The sequence below is a fragment of the Haliotis cracherodii genome, unplaced genomic scaffold (assembly GCF_022045235.1).
Source record: "Haliotis cracherodii isolate W230 unplaced genomic scaffold, xgHalCrac1.p SCAF_5, whole genome shotgun sequence".
NCBI lineage: Eukaryota > Metazoa > Mollusca > Gastropoda > Lepetellida > Haliotidae > Haliotis > Haliotis cracherodii.
In genome coordinates, this window is record NW_027266308.1 from 32,465,520 (window position 1) to 32,481,170 (window position 15,651).

At 38.0% G+C, this 15,651-nt stretch overlaps 1 protein-coding gene across 1 annotated transcript in view; it reads left to right on the top strand.

Moving 5' to 3' along the window:
- The first annotated feature begins 9,039 nt into the window (after nt 1-9,039).
- Nucleotides 9,040-15,651, top strand: part of LOC139442526 (UDP-GalNAc:beta-1,3-N-acetylgalactosaminyltransferase 2-like) — a 141,201-nt gene continuing 134,589 nt past the window's right edge. The window contains exon 1 of the mRNA XM_071223345.1: nt 9,040-9,086. The gene's annotated coding sequence lies outside the window, so the exon portion shown is untranslated. The remainder of the gene's footprint in view (nt 9,087-15,651) is intronic.

The following is a 15,651-nucleotide window of genomic DNA, read 5'->3' on the forward strand; positions in this document are numbered from 1 at the left end:
AATCAATGGTTCTATGGATTGGTTTTGAATTTTAATTAGGAAAATTGAAATTCTAAACATGTCAAATTAAGGATATTGGCATCCCCTCTCCCCAAAGAACCCCCTTTTAAGTTTTCTGTTCTTCATTACAGTTGATCGACATTTGGCAAGTAGATCACGAATCTGTCAGCACCATGCCTGTGCCTTCCTACACAGACTTCCTACATTATATAACTTAAATATTGTTATTTATAAGTGACATTAAGCTGAACACAAATGGATTGCATGATATATCAGTGTTTAGAATTCAGATAAATTACAGCCAGACACATGGACTGGTACTTCAAATAGATTTAGTGAGTCAAGCAATTTGTAAATTGACTGAAATTTTCAGTTAGAATTTGAATTTGGATATTGACTGTGACATATCAATTGTCCTGTGTTAGTAACATGGGCAGAGAGATTCTTCTCACAATCTGTACTGATGAATCAATTTTTAACAGCCATGTTGGAAATTCCCTTTTGATTCCCCCAGGTGTCTTAATTCTCTAAGGGACAGGTAGTTAGTGTGAACTCTTGTATTTATTTCCAATGAGAAATAAAAAAGAAGTAACATCTTTAAGTTGCATTTGGAAGTTGGTATGATGAACAAGGGAGATAGTTCTGTGGAGATACAATAGATAATGCAATTTTGATAACAAAGTTGTTTATCCATAGAACTATGTTCCTTGTCGAAAAAAGAAATAGATAAAAGAAATGAAAAACAAAAAATAGGGCCATGCACCTTTAATGACTTTCATAATAAACTCTAATAAATTATTTAGAATTGGAGATTGCTACATTATAAGATGTGGTGAATTTTGCAATTGAGTAGGAAATCTAATTGACAAAGGTCAGAATGAAGCAGTCTCAAGAAGACAAACACATGGAGTGTCATCTATGTCTCGTTCATTTTGATGTGACGCATATTTCTGAAGTTCATTACTCTTCCAATTAGGAGCTCTATTTCAGACAGACTGCCACATACCCTTCCTTAACCTTAATAATGAATTTCAGAGACAGTGTGCTAATTTCTGCCATTGACACTGTCTGTATAGTATCCTCAGATTAACCAGACTATTGAACCACTTTATTGGAATTCATATAACCCTGTGCGTAAACACCCTCAAATGTATATACATTATTAAGGGCTTGTCTTGGCTAACCAATATTGCCAAATTTAAACATGACAGAAATCTGAGAAAATGTCTTGGAAAACAATTTGGTATAACTAGTATCCATTTCTTCAATCTCTTCAAGATTTTGAAAATATAGATACTCTGCTGCTATTTGTGAAGAAAGCAGATTTAAGATTTCCTATTTTCACATGAGCATGTTTCAAAACAATGTATCCGTGAAGAGGCACACATTGTGGGGTAATTTCAACAGACTTTATCATAAATGGTAAATAGTGAGTGATTCGGGTTACTTTTAGCAATATTCCATCAATATTCTCGATCGGCAGCTATGGAGATACACCAATGCATGTACAAAAATATTCACTTACGTTTTTTCTTTGATAAACTTATGGGACCTTGGTGCAACCTGGTTTGGTTTGGTCTGGTGCAACTAGCTTTTCATGTCAATGTGTACCTAGTGTAAGTTAAATCAAGTTCCTTAAATCGAGCCCTGTACAGGTTGAATCTGCAGGGTGAATCTGCAGGGTGAATCTACAGGGTGAATCTGTAGGGTGAATCTGCAGGATGAATCTCAGGGTGAATCTACAGGGTGAATCTGCAGGGTGAATCTGCAGGGTGAATCTGCATGATGAATCTTCAGGGTGCATCTGCAGGCTAAGGTTTGCTTGTCAATGGTGACATCTTGAGTTATGTAAGGTTAACAAGATGAATGAATGAAAAGTTGCTGTGGTCATACACATAAACATTCAGCTGCTGCTCACACCTCCATGGACTGAACTGATGACAGCTGAATAAAGACACCAGACAATTATGACATAAAGACACACTGATAAACGGATATTGCTTATAGCATCTAGCTATCAGTGTCAGTGAGAGACTGAGATGTATGTTGATTAGTTGGTTATATGCAACCTGTCACTGGACTGTTTAAATGTAAATATGTATAGTTATCCAGTCCTATATTTATTATTATTTGAGAACTTTAACATCTCATCTGGAACACACAAAAGAATCCAATTATCCAGGTCTTTCTTGTGGAATCTTTGGTTAACGAGAGACAACTGTAATTAGTCTTTTGTCAAGAAAATCATTTTGGTCCCAATACCCTCAACTACAACATCATGTTTGGATGCGCTCTTTCAAAACAACACTGTGGGACTAATAGAACAGAATATTAGACGAAATTAAGTTTTTAAGCCGATATTTGTCGGAAGACATGTGAGGTCAAAGATCATATGATCAATGACAATCCCGAATTCAGTTCCATGAGTAAACTGTTCCAGCTGTTTCAAGGTGGTTGAAAGCATGAACAGTGATGCAAGACACTGGGGCCTGACACTTAATTACCTAGGTTACAACCAACTGGTCTTCATTTGTAAACTCAGCTACCATGGACAGAATCTCCATGGAGTTCAGTATCAGAACTGGTTTTGAATCAGTTTCTTTGTTTTGTCGACAGTTTCATGAGTTTTGTAAGATTGTACAGTTAAAGTTGGGAGCCAGCCAAATGGGTTATAAATCAGGTCACAGCTAGCTAGGTCACAAGGCCAGTGCAATGTGTGAGTAAGACTAAATCAGGTCACAATTTTGGCAGATATTGAGTGATCTGAATCAAATTGAGTGTCTTCCCAGTTTTTAATAAGAGACATGCAGGTCTCTTTTCGTAACTTTATAGGTATGCAGCTAAATTAACCATTTATATGTTACGCCATCAAGGGGCAAATAAACAATTGCCAGACAAGAGTTGGAAGAAGGTTTGAATGATAACCTTAATAAAAATAAATAGATTTGGACTAAACTCAGTTTGAAGACATGTCCTAATCTTCAAGATGTCAAGGTTGCTATAACTGGATCATTAATAAAATGATCACAGAGATAGGTTCTGACATATCTTGGCAACACTTTCTTATGATGTTGATGGAATGCAATCAAATAAGGCTGTAGACATTCATATGTAAACAGAGGTCATGGTTGACAGGGAGTAATGTAGGTCAAGGTCATCTCACCAATTGGAAGATCTCTTAATGATTCTAGAAAATTGATCTAATGAATGACCCAGATATATTTCATCCTGAATTCTGTAAGACCAAATGAAATAGATATATTGAGTAAGGAAATAAAGGGATAGGTATAGCCTTTATTTGGAAAATGGCTTTGTCCAGTACAATTAAATTAATGGTTTTCATCGTGTTTTGGGAAAAGGTTAGTGGAAGTGAAAACAAGTAGTGTATGTGGCACCAGTTTTGTTAACAGAAGTGCAAAGCTTTGTTGTTGAAACAGTTTGACTTCTATTTTCGTTTATGCTCCAATAAAGTGGTAGTAAATACTTAATTCATTTCACAGATGTAAATGCTTGTAAAGGCATGGCATGTTTTAACAATGTGTACATTTCTTTAAACAGAACACACACAAAATTATTATGAATTACTGAAGAAAATATTTTTTTTAACTGTAAGGAACTTTGGACAAGACTTTTTAATCCACTATGTATTGATACAAAACGTGATGAAGATGTTGAAATGCAAGTACAACAATATTTACTAGTCACAAACATATGTCAAATGGTATACATGCAGATCTTTTGTTGATTGAACTACAAATGTATTTTCTGTAGTTGCACACTCGGCCATTACAGAAGCCATGACTTGTCAATGACACTGTTGTCTGAAACTCAACAATAATTGACTTCAGAATTCTTGAATGTTTTACCATTTTACAAGAAAAGTTTCGTATGTGTCTAGACAGTGTTAGAAAGTCTCTTGAAGGTCCTTCGCAAAAGAGATGTTGATTATTTGATGGTTGTAAATTGAAACACATTTCAGGTAACAATGCTTCATATAGGAGTCTCTGTGGTTGGTCTTTTACAACATCTGTTGATGGATGCATCGTCCACTTTTTGTGACGGAAGACTGTCGCCTGCTAATTATGGATATTCTTTGAAGTCCTTGTAGGTCAAGGTCACAGTGATGAGTGAAGGGCTGTGGATCAAGACATCCATTAGCAACTCTTTAATAATTCCCAATTCCCAAACAGCCATTGAGGCAAACATCTACATTCCCTTCATGAACCGAATACCCCTTGATTACCCTTCCATGAGTCACTATGGCAAATTACAAGCCATAGAAACTTACAAAGTTACTTTTGATGTTTCCTCCATTGTAGATGTCAGGCTTAATTTTTTTTTGTCTGGGACATGTTGTTTTGAATTTACTCAGTGAAAATAATAGTTTATGAAAGAAATAATAATAGTTGTGATCTTGTCAACAAGATATTATGTTATTGTTCCACAACAGCATCTGGGGTTTCTCTCAGGATTTTTATGAAGTAGCAACATGAGACAGTGTTACTTTTAAGAACTATTCACATGAACAAAATTTTCTTAGATTTGTAAACTTGCATGTTTGTGAATATACTTTTGTTAAATTAAATTTGACGTGTTTACTAGGTATTTATATAGAATGTGGAAATTATGCGTTCAAACTGTGAAAGATATTTTTCTACTTAGAATTTCTCACTTTTATGTCAAAGATGAATTATATATTTTCTTATCAGTTGTATTTACCCTCGGTATTTATACATTAAAACCACTTAGCTTATTGGTAAAATCTGTTTCTACATATCCTCAGGAATCTTTGTTCCCAGCTAGACCTGGATAAATTAAGAAATGAATAAACCTTTAAGAAACTGTTATGGAAACTATTGTAAATATTCAATTATTGTTCATAGGAACACTTGTATGTTTTTAGGTTATAATTAACACATTAAATGGAGATTTGAGGTTTTACTATTTTGGAGTTTTCTAAAAACCTTTTTTCTACTATTTCAACAAGAAGTCTTTGATTGAAAGCCTATTATGTTGGGAAATGTAAGTAAAGATGAAATATGTAGGTTGAGGCACAGATTTGCTCATGATTAAAATTTCTCTGGAAGTTTGGAAACCATGTCCACTGATGACCAGGCTATATATCAGTGACATGAAGATGTCCTGTCGTATTCAAGACAATATTTCTTACTTTTTTGTTGTCTAGAAAGAGTCCAAATGTTACCCAACACTTCCTTTGCACACATCAGCAGGTGAATATGAATAATGTCTGTGTTATCAGGTACACTTGAATAATATTCCTGTGTCAGCAGGTGAATATGAATAATATCCCTGTGTTAGCAGGTGCATGTGAATGATATTCCTGTGTCAGCAGGTACATGTGAATATTATCCCTATGTTAGCAGGTGCATGTGAATAATATCCCTGTATTAGCAGGTACATGTGAATAATATTTCTCTGTGTTAGCAGGTGAATATGAATAATATCCCTGTGTTAGCAGGTGCATGTGAATGATATTCCTGTGTCAGCAGGTACATGTGAATATTATCCCTATGTTAGCAGGTGCATGTGAATAATATCCCTGTGTTAGCAGGTACATGTGAATAAAATTACTGTGTCAGCAGGTACATGTGAATGATATTCCTGTTAGCAGGTGCATGTGAATAATATCCCTGTGTTAACAGGTGCATGTGAATAATATTCCTGTGTCAGCAGGTACATGTGAATGATATTACTATGTCAGCAGGTACATGTGAATAAAATTCCTGTGTCAGCAGGTACATGTGAATATTATTCCTGTGTCAGCAGGTACATGTGAATTATATCCTTGTGTCAGCAGGTACATGTGAATAATATTCCTGTGTCTGCAGGTACATGTGAATTATATCCTTGTGTCAGCAGGGACATGTGAATAATGTTCCTGTATTAACAGGTGCATGTGAATGATATTCCTGTTAGCAGGTGCATGTGAATAATATTCCCGTGTCAGCAGGTGCATGTGAATTATATTCCTGTGTCAGCAGGTACATGTGAATAAAATTCCTGTGTTAACAGGTGCATGTGAATAATATTCCTGTGACAGCAAGTGCATGTGAATAATATTCCTGTGTCAGCAGGTGCATGTGAATAATATTCTTGTGTCAGCAGGTGCATGTGAATTATATTCCTCTGTCAGCAGGTGCATGTGAATTATATTCCTGTGTCAGCAGGTACATGTGAATAAAATTCCTGTGTTAACAGGTGCATGTGAATAATATTCCTGTGTCAGCAGGTGCATGTGAATAATATTCTTGTGTCAGCAGGGGCATGTGAATACCCCATGTGTAAACAGATGTACATGAATGGGATAGTTGGCACCTATTAACTGATTGATAAAGGTATAGGAGACATTTTATCAATAATGCACAGATTTGACTGTGGCAGCAAATTTGTTCGCAATACATATGTCCATGCACCTCCATGTTCTTTGATTGCCTCCATTGATGTTGTTTTATGATCTGCAGTCCCCTTTCATGTCCTTTCTGTTAATATCTTTTGGCTTGGTCACTTTATTTGTGTGGCTTTGTTATTGAGGAAAAAGCTAGTACAATGTAGCAAGCAACGTAATCAATATATGTCTCGAGTTAATTTTACCTCTCATATTTCTTAGATGTCACAGCAATTGCATTGTGAAGAATTGTGTCCCTTTATTAGCTTGGCCCATTTCATGTAAGATGTGAACGGGGGTGGGTGGGGGTGTGTGGGGGTGTGTGGGTGTGTGTGTAGCTTAATAGTTAAAGCTTTCGCTCAATACACCGAAAACTCGGGTTCGATTCCCCACATGGGTACAATGTGTGAAGCCCATATCTGGGGTCCACCGCCGTGATATTGCTAGAATGTTGCTTAAAAGCGGTGTAAAACCATACTCACTCATTTATGTAAGATGTCCCAATTTCCTGTGCAGAGTTTTGTCCCTTGTCTGTATGATCAAGATATGTTGTTCATGGATTTGAACCCCAGATTCAATCTGTCTGTCGGCACTAGACCAGATAGTTCTGTGATCTGCAATCTTTCCACCCCCATGAAGCCCAAATGTTTTGATATTCCGGATAAATTTGTTTCTTGTGTACAGTGTGCAGCTTTTGTAAAGTATACAGCTGGGTTGAGGGGTCGAGTTAAGGAGATGCATATCAAAACGTTTGATTTTACTTTTCACCCAACGCAACGACATTACCATGAGCATGTAGCATCAGAAATAGCATGTCAACAAATCTACACAGACGTATGCAAGTTAGCCCTGTTATTACACTAACTGGATATAATATGTGTTCATTGTATATCTGGACTTATGTTTGCAAGCTGTTTTATATATTTTATTCAAAATTTTATTTATATCGTTTACATTAATTTCAGCTGATCGTGTGTGAACTCACCAACTCACTCTTATTTATAGCAGCCATGATTAGGTCATTGCTGTTGAGTACCTTGACCAAGTTTGTTATCTCAAGGTCGTTCACCTGAAGCAATACAATCAATTTTTTATCTGTGTGCATTACACGAAATAGAAATTTTCCCAAAACCTGTACCCAAAACTGATGTTGAGTTGTGACGGTTTGGGGGTAGCCTTGTGCTTTAAGTGAATGTTTGCAGGGTATCAGTGTCCAATGACCATTGTCTGTTTGAAAAGTCCAGTTCTTTTACAGAGTAGACCATGGGAATTCCAAGGCATAATAGGTCCCCAGTTTGGTGCCCATGTTTGTCATGACGATTGGATGGATGATCATTGCTAACACAATCTGGGCCAGATGTATTTTGAGCCTGACCATCATATCTTGAACAGTCTCATCAATAACAATATCAAAATGTTGTGATTGATTGAAGATATGGTTCTTTATCACACCTTTTTGTCTTGGTGGCAATTTATTTCCAGAGCTCTTTTGGATCGATGCTCATGATGTAAATCACTGGATTGTTCTTGGTCCAGACATGATTATTTACAGACCGCCATCATATAGCTGGAATATTGCTGAGTGCAACTTTAAACAACAAACAAACAAGCAAATTTTAAGTCATTCACTGATTGCCTGCCTGCCCAAAACTCACCCACACAAAGACTCACTGTTTTGCAAACCCCGAAAAGAAATTCTCCACACAACTCCGTGTGTTTACAGTTATCAAACTGGACATCTTGAGAACCCAAGAGTACAGAGGATGCCATCACATGAGATTTCAAATCTGTCACGAAACTACCACAATTAAAGTACAAAGAACATGAAAGATAAATTTGATTTTCAAGCATGGCATATTTTCTTTCCTGAACCATGCTTGAGCATCTTATTAATGGCTATCAGAATTTTCAAAGACACGCTGGTGTTTTTTAAAAAGGAAACTGTGCTTTAATCAAGTATTCGGGGACACACGTTTACCTTTGTGTTCAGATGTCTTGAAACGGAAATCCATGAATCATAGTTACTCTTAAAGGGGGTATATGCTATTAGTTGTACACACATCTGAATTGTCAACCAAAAAGACTGCCTTAGAGAGAAAGTTGTTCTTTAAATAAATAAATAAATAAATAAATAAATAAATAAATAAATAAATAAATAAATAAATAAAAGCTTACTTCTGTTTCATTGAGCATTTATTTTGTAAGGATTTTTAATGTGTTCATATTTATACTTAACTAATAATGCTAAAATAAGTGGTATAAAACTTTAAACAGGGCTTTTTCTGGATATTTAGATAATTACTGTACATTCTGCTGTTATTCATTTTGTCAGGTTCAGATTCATTTTCAGATTCAATTATTAACTCAAAACAATCCACAGTGGTGCAAGAGTTCAATATATAACTTGCTTCCTTTCTCATTTCTCGGGTATGGATTCAGGGTAAAAATTGGTCCCCAACCTATGCTGGTCGTAATGGGTGGCAAATGGATCGGGTGGTCTAAAGCTCAGTAATTTGATTGATTGTGTGTCATCATACACATAGGTGTGGGACATTTCTTGTGTAGCAGCCATAAAATTTCCAAGTCCCGTGATGGGATTCAAAACACGGACCTTCTGATCTGAGGTCAGACGCCTTGTCCACATGACCAAAGAGGTTAACCCCATCAGCAAGCTGACAAGGTAAGGATGTCATCTGTGGGATGAATCCACGCCCTGCTACATAATCCCGTCAACGGAAGGCACGTCCCAGGCCGCATAGTAGGGTGCTTATCTTGCACAAATTTAATATGAACGTGCTCAGCTCCACGTTGGACGCCAATGTAGCGGCCATAAAATTTCCGAGTCCCCTGATGGGATTCGAACCATGGACCTTCTGACCAGAGGTCGGACGCCTTGTCCACATGACCTAAAAGGTTAACCCCCGTCAGCCAGCTGACAAAGTAAGGATGTCATCTGTAGGATGACTCCATGCCCTGCTACACTTGCAATATCTGTTATGGCGTGTGTGGGCCAGACTTGAATATTTACAAAGGTCACAACAGCATGTTTATATCCTGAAAATACATTTTGTTTAGATACATTGATACCCACCATTTCAAGGCCATGTATACCACCGCAGCAGTAATGATTTAATTAATTGCTGTTGTCAATTTGCAAACTTCCTAATTCAGGATGTGTCTGATATGTCCCTGGTGTTTGAGTGGGTGGAAGGCTTATGCCACGCTTTTACATTGTGAATAGAATGTCGACAGGGGAAACAAGGTGTAAATTTCTCCTTGTTATGGATCACTAGGGCTGGCTGCCATTTAGGAAATGAGCTATTGAAAATAGATACTGGTTCCGTGAAACAAGAAGTGACACAAGGCAATTCACAGGAAATGACCAGTTTATGATATATTACGCTTGCTTTTATACTATACAAGAAGATGGAGTATAATATGCTTGATGCGATTCCATTGTGTGCTTGTGAATAGTATGGCATGCAATCAATACGCACTGTTAAGAATCAAATATTGAAGCTGAGGAACAAGTTATTTGAATAGTTTCGCACAGTCGTATAATATCCCAATGTTATTGTGGGTACTCATCTTGGATGTCTGACACGGAGACTGCGATATTGAGATCACCATTGATACCTTATTGAAACATGCACCAAACTATGCTTACAGTAATTGCCTGCTCGCTACAGCAGCATCCGGGTGTCTGGGTTGTCAGTGCTCCCCGGCTCACATGTTTCATGCTGTCTCAATGCAATATGGAGAAACAGTTATTCCCATGAGGGTGAAAGTAAATTGAAGAATACAGCTGACATGTTTGTTTTGTATGATGTCTGTCATTGTTTATGTTGATGATATTCAGGTGATATTCAGTTGACATATGTGGGATAAAAATAGAATGATTTCTCTCCCAGTTGTGAATTGTAGATTTTCTTTTCAGTGGGTATGTGGTTTGTTGTTTAACACTGCGCTAAGCAACATTTCTGCATTATGATGGCATCCTGTAAATAATGAGGTGTGGGCCAGACAATCCAGTGATTGATATTATGAGCAATGATCCACGCTTCCAGGGTAAAGTCATGTGCAATCAACCATATCAAAGAGCCTGACCATCCTATCCGTTAGATCACCTCTTACAACCAGCATAGGTTGCTGGGGATCTTTTCTAACATGTAGGCAGTCACTCACTAACATATTCATGCACTCACTCAAACACACATGCATGCAGTCACTCAAACACATGTGCATGCAATCACTCACACATGCATGCAGTCACTCACTAACATATCCATGCACTCAGGGGTGGTCGGGTAGCCTAATGGTTAAAGCGTTTGCTCGCCATGCCGAAGACCCGGGTTCAATTCCCGACATGGGTACAATGTGTACAATGGGTACAAAGACCATTTCTGGTGTCCCCCGCTGTGATATTGCTGGAACATTGCTAAAAGTGGCGTAAAACAATACTCACTCACTCACTCACACCATGCACTCAGTCACTCACATGCATGCAGTCACTTGCTAACATATTCATGCAGTCACTCAAACACATGTTCATACAGTCACTCACACATGGGGGGCCCAGTCGTCTAAGGTGCCGCGATTCGCTGTGCAGAGTTGCATCCCTTGGGCTTGCCAGAAACCTATGATTGTGGGTTCGAATCCCTGTTCGCCCTGATTATGTTTCTAGGTTTGTCAGCACCATACCCGTGCTCGTGGGTTTCACTGAAGTGGTAAACGTCTGAGACCTGCATCACTTCGGGCTTTCGCCCCACATTACTGGAATACTGTTAAAAGCGGTGTTCAAACCAACTCACTCACTCACTCACACATGCATGCAATCACTCACTAACACATCCATGCAGTCACTCATTAACACATCCATGCAGTCACTCATTAACACATTCATGCAGTCACTCACTAATTCATGCATGCAGTCACACACTAACACATGCATGCAGTCACTCACTAATACATGCATGCAGTCACTCACTAATACATGCATGCAGTCACTCACTAATACATGCATGCAGTCACTCACTAACACATGCATACAGTCACTCACTAACACATGCATGCAGTCACTCACTAACACATGCATGCAGTCACTCACTAACACATTCATGCAGTCACTCACTAACACATGCATGCAGTCACTCACTAACACATGCATGCAGTCACTCACTAACACATGCATGCAGTCACTCACTAACACATTCATCCAGTCACTCACAAATGCATGCAGTCACTCACTAACACATGCATGCAGTCACTCACTAACACATGCATGCAGTCACTCACTAACACATGCATGCAGTCACTCACTAACACATGCATGCAGTCAATCACTAACACATGCATGCAGTCACTCACTAACACATGCATGCAGTCACTCACTAACACATGCATGCAGTCACTCACTAACACATGCATGCAGTCACTCACTAACACATGCATGCAGTCACTCACTAACACATGCATGCAGTCACTCACTAACACATGCATGCAGTCACTCACTAACACATTCATCCAGTCACTCACAAATGCATGCAGTCACTCACTAACACATGCATGCAGTCACTCACTAACACATTCATCCAGTCACTCACTAACACATTCATTCAGTTACTCACAAATGCATGCAGGCACTCACTAAAACATGCATGCAGGCACTCACTAATGCATGCAGTCACTACATATTTATGCATTCACTTACTAACACATGCATGCTGGCACTCACTACACGTTCATGCATGCAATCACTCAAACATGCATGTAACCCATGCTGCATACATGATTCAGGTAACTTTCATCACATGTTGCTTTTCATGACCAAAGTAATTAATACAGAAGCAAGACCTAGTGGAAGAGACTCTGCCCAGAGTGCTGCCTCATACTCTGCCTAGTGCTCATCTTTGAGGAGCTAAAACAAGGATTGGTCATCTCAGAGTTAGTATTCTGTGTCCGAGTGGTAGAATAACATCTTGTCTCTGAAATGAACATATCATGAACATACAGAAAAAAACAGTTGTTCAATTATCTTCATAAAAATATAATAAAAGGGAGCCCAGAGACTCTCTTCCTTTTCAGAAACTGCAATAATCTAGACTTGCCAAACATGTTAGACTTGCATGGGCTGTATTTGATATATTTGTATCAGGGTCTGTAAGACTATCCGAGTGGGAGTGTTCATGTTTAACCACGGCATGGTATCTTAGTGGGCTAGCAATAAGTTCAATACTCTTCAATGCAACGACGTTAAACCCCATTTCACCTCACCACCCACCTTACAGTAGCACCACACATCTTGCTGGAACACAAAACATTTATTCATGTTGTATGGACAGGGACAGATGGTAAATGTTATCTGTATGGTGTACAGTTTCATGTAAAGTATCTGTAATCTGACACCCAGCATATGCTGCCAAGAATCTCCTGTATGAAAATATACCTCCTGTATCAGATATCACAAAACTTCAGTGCTAAAAATGATTGTTACAGTGTAATTAACTTAAGCAAACACTTGATATTTCTTCGGTGTAAAAAAGAAATGACAAAAACAAATCTGGCATCATAAAACACACAAGTCATAAGAGATATTCTAGTTGGCTAATAACCTTTTTGAAACATGTTTTATATTTCCAATTTTCAAAACATATCATATTATTATTTCTCGTTGCCTTGTTTTATCAGTTTTTGTACTCCAAAGAGTTATATCCAAGCTGCACCTGCCATGTTGAAAATATGGCTTCAGAGTTGAGATGATATAATATTCTTTATCTTGCATTTTTCATACAACTTGCAGGCCAATGAATCGGTTTAGTCTGTTGCATGCCTGTTGAATGTCAACACATGATTCCAAGGCAACTTGTCCAAGAAACATCAGGTCTTTGAAACCCAGTTGTCTAAATCACCAGGATTTCCCTGTGATAAGTTTCTTCCCTCAGTTGTACCAGGATCTAGGAAGGTCTTGGCTTGGAATCCTTGATTCACCCTAATTATGATGACTGTATTTTCTTGTGTATAATGCACACTTTTTGTCCCAAAATTACAGCTGTGTAGAGAGGGGTGTGCAAAATACTCGTAGTCAATGCATTCTGATTATTGTTCCCGACACTAAGATTCTACCGTTAGCATGTAACACCGGAAATATCATGTCAACAAATCCATACTGAAATGCACAAGTTAGTTCTGTTGTTATATTGTCTGGTTATAAAACATGTTCAAAGTATATCTGGAATGATGATTGTGATTCATTTTATTAAATATGTTCAAAATTTTATTTTGTACTGTTTGCATTAATTTTGGAAAAATTGTGTGTGAACTTTTGGCACTTTTGAACCAACTTGCCATTATTTACAAAAAAGCATAATCAGATTACTGCTGTTGACTCCTTGAAACCTTAGCTGACAGAAAATGGATACATTATCATAGATGCCATACTTTTTATCATAAAAAGTAATATTTGTTATAGTTTGGCTGTTATTAATCAACATATTGTTTTTACAGTACAAAAAGCAAGACCTTTGGGAAGCCTCAGTTCTTATGATACTCGTCTGTTAGCATAATCGTAATGGGTTGCAATGGTAGACGTTTACAAGTTGTGTAACTTTGTGCTTTCTACGTTTACCCTTACAAAGATATGGAAAAAAAATGTTTATAACATTGCATTCAACCTGCCCACTCATAAAGACACACAGTAAATTTTGTATCTTTTCTAAACCTTGCATGTATATATGTTGTCACTGACAAAAACACTTGTATTACTTGGAGAATAGATTAATGTTGACCTGCATTATACCAACAGATGTTAAAAGATGGTACTTGTTGTTACCCTGCCTGGCGCTCGGCATAAAAGAAAGGAAAAATTGGTTTTTCTTTTTCACAGATTTTCCTATGAAAATTTCTTTTTTAGTGCCAAGGGACTTATTCAAGAAAGTGATATGAGTGCTGCTACTGTTATAACTCCATGTTACACTGTGTTACATGATGTTACACTATGTGATATAATTGTGTTACACTATAAGTTGTAGCAGGATCACTTGGGGTACATGGGGTTTTATGTGTCCTGTGTTAGGTTAGGTAGCCGGAAGCGAGTGGTATACAACCTAACAAGGGACGCATGAAACCCCATGTACCCCGAGTGATGCTGCTGCAGCGAATTTTTCTTCCTGCTGCGACTGTTATGACTCCATGTTACACTATGTGATATGATTTTTCTTACCGACATGTTTTAATGTGGCATTAAAATATGTCGGTAAGAAAAATCATATCACATAGTGTAACATGGAGTCATAACAGTCGCAGCAGGAAGAAAAATTCGCTGCAGCAGCATCACTCGGGGTACATGGGGTTTTATGTGTCCTGTGTTAGGTTAGGTAGCATTAAAACATGTCGGTAAGAAAAATCATATCACATAGTGTAACATGGAGTCATAACAGTCGCAGCAGGAAGAAAAATTCGCTGCAGCAGCATCACTCGGGGTACATGGGGTTTTATGTGTCCTGTGTTAGGTTAGGTAGCCGGAAGCGAGTGGTATACAACCTAACAAGGGACGCATGAAACCCCATGTACCCCGAGTGATGCTGCTGCAGCGAATTTTTCTTCCTGCTGCGACTGTTATGACTCCATGTTACGCATGAAACCCCATGTACCCCGAGTGATGCTGCTGCAGCGAATTTTTCTTCCTGCTGCGACTGTTATGACTCCATGTTACGCATGAAACCCCATGTACCCCGAGTGATGCTGCTGCAGCGAATTTTTCTTCCTGCTGCGACTGTTATGACTCCATGTTACACTATGTGATATGATTTTTCTTACCGACATGTTTTAATGTGGCATTGCAAAAAATTTAACACAAAATTGATAATTGATAGAAAACAGCTGTTTGATTGAGCTGAGGTTAACTTTTGCTGTGTCACGTGACTTCCATTGACTCGGAAAAAGCATGTGGCTTTTCGCTTTGAAGCGGGGTATAAGAGATTTATTCTGTCTCTCAGAAATCCTTGTGCAGCCTGTATTGCTCATGGAATGCTATAAGAGATTTATTCCCCCAAGGCGGGTTACACAGTATTTTCTGAAAATATCATGGACCAATCATATCTCATCATTCTGAATGGAGGTATGATGACATGTGATATGAGTGCTGTGACTGCTATAAGATGTACTGGAGGAGGTACTATGTGGTCCAGTTACAGGTTATATTATTCACGATAGAAGAGCTAACTGGTTCAGTTATAGGTTATATTGTC